At 30.1% G+C, this 9,372-nt stretch overlaps 1 pseudogene; it reads left to right on the top strand.

Annotated features, from left to right (window-relative positions):
- The first annotated feature begins 3,971 nt into the window (after positions 1-3,971).
- On the top strand, positions 3,972-4,588 carry LOC150012865 (acyl-protein thioesterase 1 pseudogene; annotated as a pseudogene).
- Positions 4,589-9,372: the final 4,784 nt, after the last annotated feature.

The following is a 9,372-nucleotide window of genomic DNA, read 5'->3' as shown; positions in this document are numbered from 1 at the left end:
TTCTTCTCTCATGATTTTTGTTTCTGAGAACTCTCTTCTAGTTTGTCTACCATTACCCTGATTCCTCTTTCTGTTTCCTCTACTCGCTTGCCTCCTTGCTTTTCTCAGTTATTCCATGTAGATCATCCCTAAGCTTCTGGACTCCTTGCCTTTTATTTCTTGTCATTCTGTCTATAATCCGTTATGTCCTATCATAGAGCTTCAATTATCATCTATCTTCAGATGACTCAATCCTGTATTTCCACCTTTGAGTCCTCTCCCAAATTTAAATCTAAATTTTTAGTTTCTTCCTATTCTTGGCCCTTTGATATCTCTACCTGGACTTACCATATCTTAGGCAAACCTCTCCTCACAGAGTTTCTGCTCCCTGCTGCCTCTTCTCATGCCTAAAGGTTACTTGACCTCTCTCCTCCATTCCATCACTCTTCTCTAGTGGCTCAGGTTTAATGTCTCTTTTAAATACCTAAATCTACCTTCCAAGCAGAAAGAAACCCTTGCTCCTTCCCTCAAATTCCTACAAAACAAGACAGCATTACAACTATTTGCTTTCTATTAAAATTACCCTTTGATTTTTAAATTTTATTTATGGCATTCATGGCCTAATCTTTTAAGGTTAAGAACTTTTAATCAACTTGATTTCTTTTTCTTTTTTATCCTTATATTTAGTTAGTGATTAAAAATTGTAGCTATTTCTCTGTAAAACCCTCTGGTTTGATATCTTACTTTAGAATTCCAAATTCCCCTTCTCAAGTAGAATCTACTTCTTCTTTCTTCTAAACCCTACCAAGCTTAGTACTTTATTGTTGTGTCTGTTTAATGTTTTATCCTTAACTATTATACTGAAGATAACAATGACACTTCATCATCTGATGGTCTGCCAAAGCACCAAACACTATTTACTGATAAATTCCTTTATTTACTAATAAATTATTCTGTTTTTGTTATCCGTACCTACACCAGCCCACCTGGTATACTTACCCCTTAATAAGAGGTACCAGATCTTTTCACTATTCTATTTAATTCTGTTTCACCATAAACTTTATAACCTGTATTATCATTATGTTCTTCATAAACATGATCATCATCACCATCATCATCATAATCATCATCATCACTATCATATTCATCATTCTAATAGTGCTTTACATTTATTGCTTCATAGATCTTTCATTTTCAAATAATTTCTATATGCTTATTTGTTTAAAAGGATACCATAATAATTTAAAATTATATTACTATTTTTTTCAGATGATAAATAATAACTTAAAGCACTTGGAAATATATAATAATAAAAGTGCTCCCTGAACTTAAAAAGTTTAAACTTCATAACAAATAAGTAATAAATAATGTGTGCTTGTGGGTTTTCAACTAAAGTTTGAGGATCTATGCCTCAAAGTTGAATAATGCTTTACATATTTTCTTTAAAATACATAGGATTTCTTCTTCTAAAATGTCCTTCCTTAACTAGTGACTCAAGCTGAAGTTATATTAATGCAAGTGTAATAATATGAGGAAATATACTTCTCCTTATAACTTTTTTTCTTGCTCTCAAATACCCATGCTGAGCCTATGTTAGTAAAATATTTCTCACCTAACAGTATTATATTTAAGGAACACAAGTGCTTTTTAATATGCACAGAAAATAATGGGGGCACATTTTAATTCTCCAGAAAAAAGTCCATGGCTATATGGAAATATTAACCACTAAGTAAACCAATGCAACTAAACAAGCCATTAACATGGCTTAAAAATAATTTTATTTATTTTTCTTGGTTTAATGAATATATCCTAGAGTTGTCATCCTGAAGATTTATTTCATTGGCCTACAAGTTTTTGGACCTCTAATTTTTCTTACTCCTGTGGGATACTGTATATTGAAAGCCTTAAACATTTGCATCCTTTTTTTCATCACATTAAATATCAACAGCCAACTTTTCACCCTGTGCAACCATAAGGTGTAAGCAGAAAGCAACACATTAAAACCTGAAAAGGTAACCTGAATTTACCACCCTAGTAACTAAAAAGAAGAGAGAAAGACAATTCAAAACAAATAAAAAAACAATAAGGAAGGATTCTTGAGTATCTATTATTAATAAGACATGTTAGTTAAACATGTTATCTCTTTTAATCTTATAATTTAAAATAAGTTTTATTATTTTCTATTTATATCCAAGAACATGACAGAGATCTTAAAAAACTAGAGTTGATATTCAAATCCAAGTTTAGATTTTACTCCTCTCTCTAAGCCCTCAGTAACCAAAGAAACCAAATTCTAAGCAAAACAAAATGAAAGATAACTGATAAAAATATAAAACCATTCATGTAATTAATGTACAATGTAAAAAGATCCTGAATATTTTAACTCTTTGCAAAATTTTCAAATGTAAAATGGAAGGTTTAATATGATGAACAAACCTATCCCTTTCAAACAGAGATATGAAGCTATTTTTCAATGAAGAGATATATATTGAGTACACAAGAGTTATATAGCAAGAGAAGATTGAAGTTCAGTAGATAGTCATGAAATTTGACTTAAAAGAGGGTGGTTAAAATGTCATGATATAGATGAGCTGAGAAGTGCAAATCTCAGTTTAGTATTATTTCAGAATGTGCACAAATTATAGCCTTGGGGAGGATGCAAACTCCTGGTGCTCCAACGTTTCCTTCTGTACTTAATAATTAAAATAATTTGTTTTTGATTTAGTTACTCTTGCTCTAAATTTATGTCTGACATATAAAATAAAGACTCCTTGACCAATTAAATTTATTGACCTTCGCCTTTATGCATTCAGGCTTCATCAAAAACATTCTCCAAACCGGTGAGTTTGCAAAAATTAACCCAGAGGTCTTGAAAGTGAACACCAGGATGGGACTCCTAGACCTCTGATGAACTCATGCTGCAATCTATCTTAGCTGAGCATCAGTGAAAATGATCACAACATGAATATAATGTTAATTATTTCATGATTTTCAGTCTGAATTTTATCTCTACCATGTCAGTGAATTTTAAATCTAGTTTGCAACACACACAAAAATGTCTTGTTTACACATGAAACAAGGCCCATCATGTCTGCTGACCTAATCAAATCACTTCAAGCTGGAAGGTCAGTCAATCCTGATAGAGTTGGAGTCAGAAACACATAAGTTAAAATTTCATACACTCATATCAAATACTTATTACTTTTTTGACCCTGAAAAGTTAAATAAATGAGGTCATAAAGAATTAAATAAAACACAGTATTGCCAAACCATGCTGTCATTTTTAACATGTCTTACACAGAAGCTAAGTTCTGAAATTTTATTCACTTTATTTTAGAATCTACTTAATTAAAGTTTATAAGTAACCCTCACTGTCCTTTGTTTTTAAAATTAATACAAGTCTGAAAGTGGAACTCATGTTTGGTTGGGAGTTTAAACCGATATTATTTTCATTTATGCAAAGAACTAAGAATAAATATCTAAATAAATCAACCAAAAACAAAGCTTTGCAGCACTTGTATGTAATAAATAATTTTTAAAAAGGTATTTTAGACTCAAATTTTATAGATAATAATTTTCAGGTCTTTGTTTTGGAGATCTAAAACTAGACATGGTACTTAGGGTAGTGGACTACTGTGGTAGGCAGAATAATGACTCCTCCAAACTGTGCACATTAGAACTTTGGAAACTATGAATATGTTATGTTACATGGCAAGTGGAAATTACAGTTGCAGTTGGAATTAAGGTTATTAATAAAATGGCCTTAAAATAAAAAGATAATCGTGAATAGGTGAAAGAGGAAAGCAGGAGACTCAATGTCAGAACAATGAAGCATGCAAAAGATTCCACTGGCCACTGGACCCTTGCTTTGAAAGTGGAAGGGCACCCTGATCAAGAAATCAAGCTGCCTGTAAAGGCTGGAAAAGGCAAAGAAATAGCTTCTCTGCTCCTGGCATGCACTCTTGGCCCCACCATGGTGCTGTCTCCAGGAAGCTGCTGCTGCAGTGATTTTCCCTCATGATTTGGGGATGCAGAAGCCCATGCAGGTATCAGAAGTTCACATATCAAATATATCTCCCCACATGCACCAGTTTTACCTGTAACATAAAATATGAACATAACTATGCCTTCTTGGTTTGATATTATTGGGCTTTCACAGGATTCACAGGAAGATGAACCTGTAATTAAGCAGACAGCAGAAAATGTAAAAGCTTTGATAGAGAAAGAGGTGAAGAATGACATTACTTCAAACAGAACTATTTTGGGAAGATATTCTCATGGAGGAGCTTTAGTCTTTATACACTGCTCTTGACACAGCAACAACTGGGAGGTGTCACCACACTCAGTTGCTGTCTTCCCCTGTGGTTTTATTTCCCTAGGGTCCTATCAGTGGCCTAAATAGAGATATTTCTATTCTTCAATGCCATGAACATTTCTACCCCTTAGTTCTGCTAATGTTTGGTTATCTTCCTGTCAAAAAGACATAAAAATTGTAAATCTGGCCATTGCAGCCTTTCAAATCTGTGAGAGCATGATGTACAGTTCATGTTAGCAGGATATGGTGGCTATCATGAAATTCATTGGTAAACTCCTGTCTCCAGTTGATTGACATCACTGAGGAGCTATGTGGAAGCACACACCAGCATCACTGTAGTGCAGTATAAACCTTTTCTGGTGTGCAATCTTGAAATTTATAATATTTGCAGTGCTAAAATGTTTTGCAAATGCACACCATTGACAGGCTAAATAATATCTCCCTGTGGGAAATTTATGATATTTTAAGTTTGTATACATGTGTTTGTACATATATCATCCACAATATAATAGTATTAAAACAGATGAAGCAGCTAGCTTCTTTTTCCCAAATATATTTCTGCAAAATAATAAAATACTACAACCGGATTTTCTATTATGTCATTTGAAAATTATTAGTACGCTTAGTGAAAACTTGTTCAGGTATAAATCAGTATATGAGATATAAATGATTTATGAATGCTGTGACTTAGTCTATGAACTTGTTCTAAAATTATTTGATCATCATACAATATCTGTATTTTTACACATATTTTAATATATACTTAATGATTATATGCATAAAAAGAATGAGGCATTATTACATTATTCCTAAAATAAGGATACTGTTCCAAGTATCAATAAAAAGTAATATTGATCTCTTCAATTAATGGCTTTTTTAATTTTGGGGACTATGTTTTTTTTCCCTGTAATAATTTCTTAATATTATTTTTTCATCTCTAGAAAAGAAATGTGTTCCTTTTTCTTTTTTCTCCTCATACTGGACCAAATATTGCCTCTTCACCATAAACATCTGCTACCAATTCATACTGACATTTGACATTCTGAGTGACAGACATTATAGTATTTAAAATGTTCTTATACTTATATAAAGAAACCAAAGATCACTTAAAACTTCTTATATTATTCATTTCTTAAAATATACCTTAATTAAAAGTTACACCTATGTAGTTATTAGAATTATCATTCCAGGTAGGAAATAATTCTGAGGTTGTATTTCTCTCTATTAACTGAAAGAATAATTCGGTAATATTCTATTATCTATAATATTTAAGACTGATCTTAAACATTTTAATTGCTAAGATGATTTGCTCTAAGATGATTCCCCTTACAGCATAGAGTTTTAGTTTACTTATTTTGTACATATATTTGAAATCAATTACTCTAGGAAATGAACAATAATTAGAAAAATTTGCCTTACCTTTATCTGCCAGTGGACTTACTTGAAATTTTCAAGTTTGTCAGATGAGTTTTTAAAAATTAGTTTTTGTGCAAACTAAAAATAGCTATTATTTTATTTTAAATAGTCAAAATTTTAGCTTATTGGTAAAATCTATTTTAAAACAAATGCATGAACTTTAAACATTAGTCAGAACTCAAGACAAAGGGTATAGTTGCCACAGTTCAATATATAGCAAAAATGTATATTTGATATTTCTGAACTGTTGTTATTTTTTTCCTGTTAGGAATGCATCTTTAAAAATGGTGCTAATTGCTAATAGACATAATTTAGTAATTGACTGTATAGAATGTTAATAATGAAGTCATATGTTTATGTCTGTATTTAAATTTTTTAAACAATCATTTACTGTCATTTTGTTTTACTTGATTGATATAAACTGTTGTTTCAGTTATATAAACCCACAAGATCTAATTTATGGTAAGAAATATTTTATTGAATTGTTGTTCTATAATGTGAAAAATGTTAATTTTTTTCATATTCTCTACAAATGTGAAATAAATTTTTATTCTATTTTTAAAAATTCAAAAAAAAGGATTCTCCCCAAAAGCCTCCCAAAGAAACATATTCCCAGCACTACATTGACTTTAGCTCATTGAAATTTTTCATACTTATAACATCCAGAACTCTCAGATAATAAATTTGTGTCATTTTAAACCCCTACGTCTGTGATTATTTGTTATAGCAGCAGTGAGAAACTAATAAAAATACATTTCAAACTTTATTGCAGGTAGCTCCTGAATAGTTTATTGGTAATAACACTCTTAATACCTAACAGTGCCTAGCATATTACTGAAGTAATTGTAATTGACTAATTTCCAGATTCAACTTCCATAACAAGTAAATCAATCAGACAGATATAATTTATTGAGTTCACACTTCGTAATCCCTGAGACAAACTACATACATAATTTTTTTAAAGAAATTCGGAAACATTTAAAAATGACAAAACATTATTTTAAATTTACCGATTGTTTTTGATAGAGACAGCAAAATTTCAAATAAAAAAATGGCATAGCAATAGAGAAGCAATGCTGCTAAAATACCACTACAGTATTAAAAGTCAGAGTAATTTTATGAGGATATAAACCAGAACATTATTTTTTTTAATCTCTCTTAGAATTATCAATGCAGAATTGAAGTTCAGAATCTCCATTTTTAGTCAATTAAAACTGATGATAATTAATAATGCCTATTAAAAGTAACTTTAATGATATTGTTATATATTTCTATATAATAAAATATTTTATGATTAATAATTATAAGACAAATTTCTCTTTCCTCTCAAAAAAGATATATGGCTTCCTATTTCATCATCAATACTACTATAAAAATACATGACTGATAAGTGATAAAATGTATATGTATTAATTTTTGTTACATATAAACATCTCTATTTTGCTATCCCTCAAATTGTCTTAATAAAATAAAATAATACAGAGGAAGTAAGTTTTAAGTACATGTAGGCTACTTTTCTCTAATAGTAATGAACAAGGTTCATATAGGGAATACTTTTTTTTTTTTTACAAGAAAGCAAAATTGAAAGTAATGTATGGAATGTGAGGGAAAGAACGGAGGGGGCAAACATAAAAGCGGTAATGGGATAAAGGTATAATAAAAAATAATGGAATGCATATTACAATAGCTGTTCTGTTTCCCTCAGACACAATAACAAAAATAAGACACCAGAAAAGATAGATATATAAATCTCCACCCCTGCTATACATTATGGAAAATATCTTGTCTGTTTTTTAAATTTACACAAACCTGGGTCAGAACATGCCTAATTTGAGGCTGTATAAAGAGTCAAATTGTGTTTTTCTCTGAATTCCCTCAATGTCATGTGGGTCACAAATCATCTGTGTTTAAAATTAGCCAAATAAATAAGAAAACTTTGCCTTTGGTTATTCTAGGTTTCATCACTATCTAACAAAATGCCATTATCTATGGAGAAAATTTAAATTTCTCACAATGGGTTAAATTGATGAAACTGAGTAAGCATTTAATGTACTCCGAAGCACTGATAAATGTTAACAGCTTGAAATTAGGGAATTAACTCGAGTATGAAGGAAATGTGAGAAAGAAAAAGCAGATGAAATGATAAATTTCAATTAAGTAATTAATAGAAGACTACACACAGTCTTAAACAAGATTTTAAAAAGCTACATTCAGCATTTCAGAGAAAAGGTAGTACACCAATACCTATTCACGTTAATCCAGTAATACAAAGAGGTTTTAACATTTGTATGTCTTTAGATTCTTAGCAAGTTCTAATACTGTATGATCATCTCAAAATTTATGTTAAAGTGATAAATTTAATATTCAAGTCATTATTAAAGTCTTCAAAAAATATAAAAGTGGGGGAAAAGACTTTAAAAAGTGTGTTTTCCTAAAAGCATGCCTTTTAAAAATCAAAAACATGGTAAGGATGGGCATTATCATTGCTTTTATTTAATGTAATTCAGTGAGTAATAGCACAGTAAATAAAAGGAAATATTATTAGAATTTTTAAAATAAAAACATTGCTATTCATAGGTACTGTTATTACTACATACAAATATCAAAGAATCTATAAAAATGTTAGAGAAAATAAGAAAATGTAATAATGTGCCCAAGTGTATGGTCAAGAAACTACAATAAAATTAATGCGGTATACTAGGAATAAACAGTTAAAGAATAACCATCAACATCACCACCATTTTCATCATAATTATTATTATTTATAATGCTATTAAACATAAAGTTCTTAGGAAATTTTTAACAAAAGATATGTAAAAGGTTTACAGAAAAATATATAATTTTATTGAGATATGTTAAAGAAGATTTAAATAATTGGAGAGGTACATCATTTTCATGGATAATAAAACCTCCAAATTTATGTATAGGGTCAATGTAAAACAATTTTTTGACAGTTGACACTTTAAATTTAAAATTTAATGAAAAACAGTTATCCAAAAGACCTTCATACAAATAATTCCATTTGTATAGAAATAACTATGTAGTAAAAAAAAAAAAATCAGAGCAGTTATTGCTTCTTGGAAAATGTAGAAGTTTCCTGGGAGGAGTCATGAAAAAGCTTTCTGGCATGGTAGTGATGTTCTTCTATTAGTTGGTAGCCGTTTGTGTTTGTTTTATAACAGATATACACATCTGTCATAACTCATGAAGTGGTACACATAACCTCTGTGTATTTCACTGTATGCATACTTTATCTATAAAAACTGACCTAAACAAATTTTGAACTTTAGTTAGTCATATGCATGCTGAAGTGTTTTGTTTTGAAGAGGACTGATATCCTCAACTTAATCTGAATGCATCAAAAATAAGAAAAATTGATGAATGGATATAGATAGATACGATGGAGACATTTGCGATAAAGTGAATATTAAAAAATAAGAACAAGTACATGATCACCAAGCAATCTTACATAACACTTGTTCAAGTGTAATTGGTGCAATAACTTTGAAATGCAATATACTAGTAGAGTCATGTAAAATTGAAACTAAGGCGTAGTCCAGCTTATTTATTTATTTTTGTTTTCCTTGCCTGGGGAAATATATCCAAAAAAATATTGCTATGAACAATGTCTGAGGTTTTGCTGCCTATGTTTTCTTCAATAG

Source organism: Furipterus horrens, unplaced genomic scaffold, assembly GCF_987537825.1.
Source record: "Furipterus horrens unplaced genomic scaffold, mFurHor1.1.pri manual_scaffold_4, whole genome shotgun sequence".
Classification (NCBI taxonomy): domain Eukaryota; kingdom Metazoa; phylum Chordata; class Mammalia; order Chiroptera; family Furipteridae; genus Furipterus; species Furipterus horrens.
The sequence above is the reverse complement of the archived record's forward strand: the minus strand, read 5'-3'. Positions and strand labels throughout refer to the sequence as shown.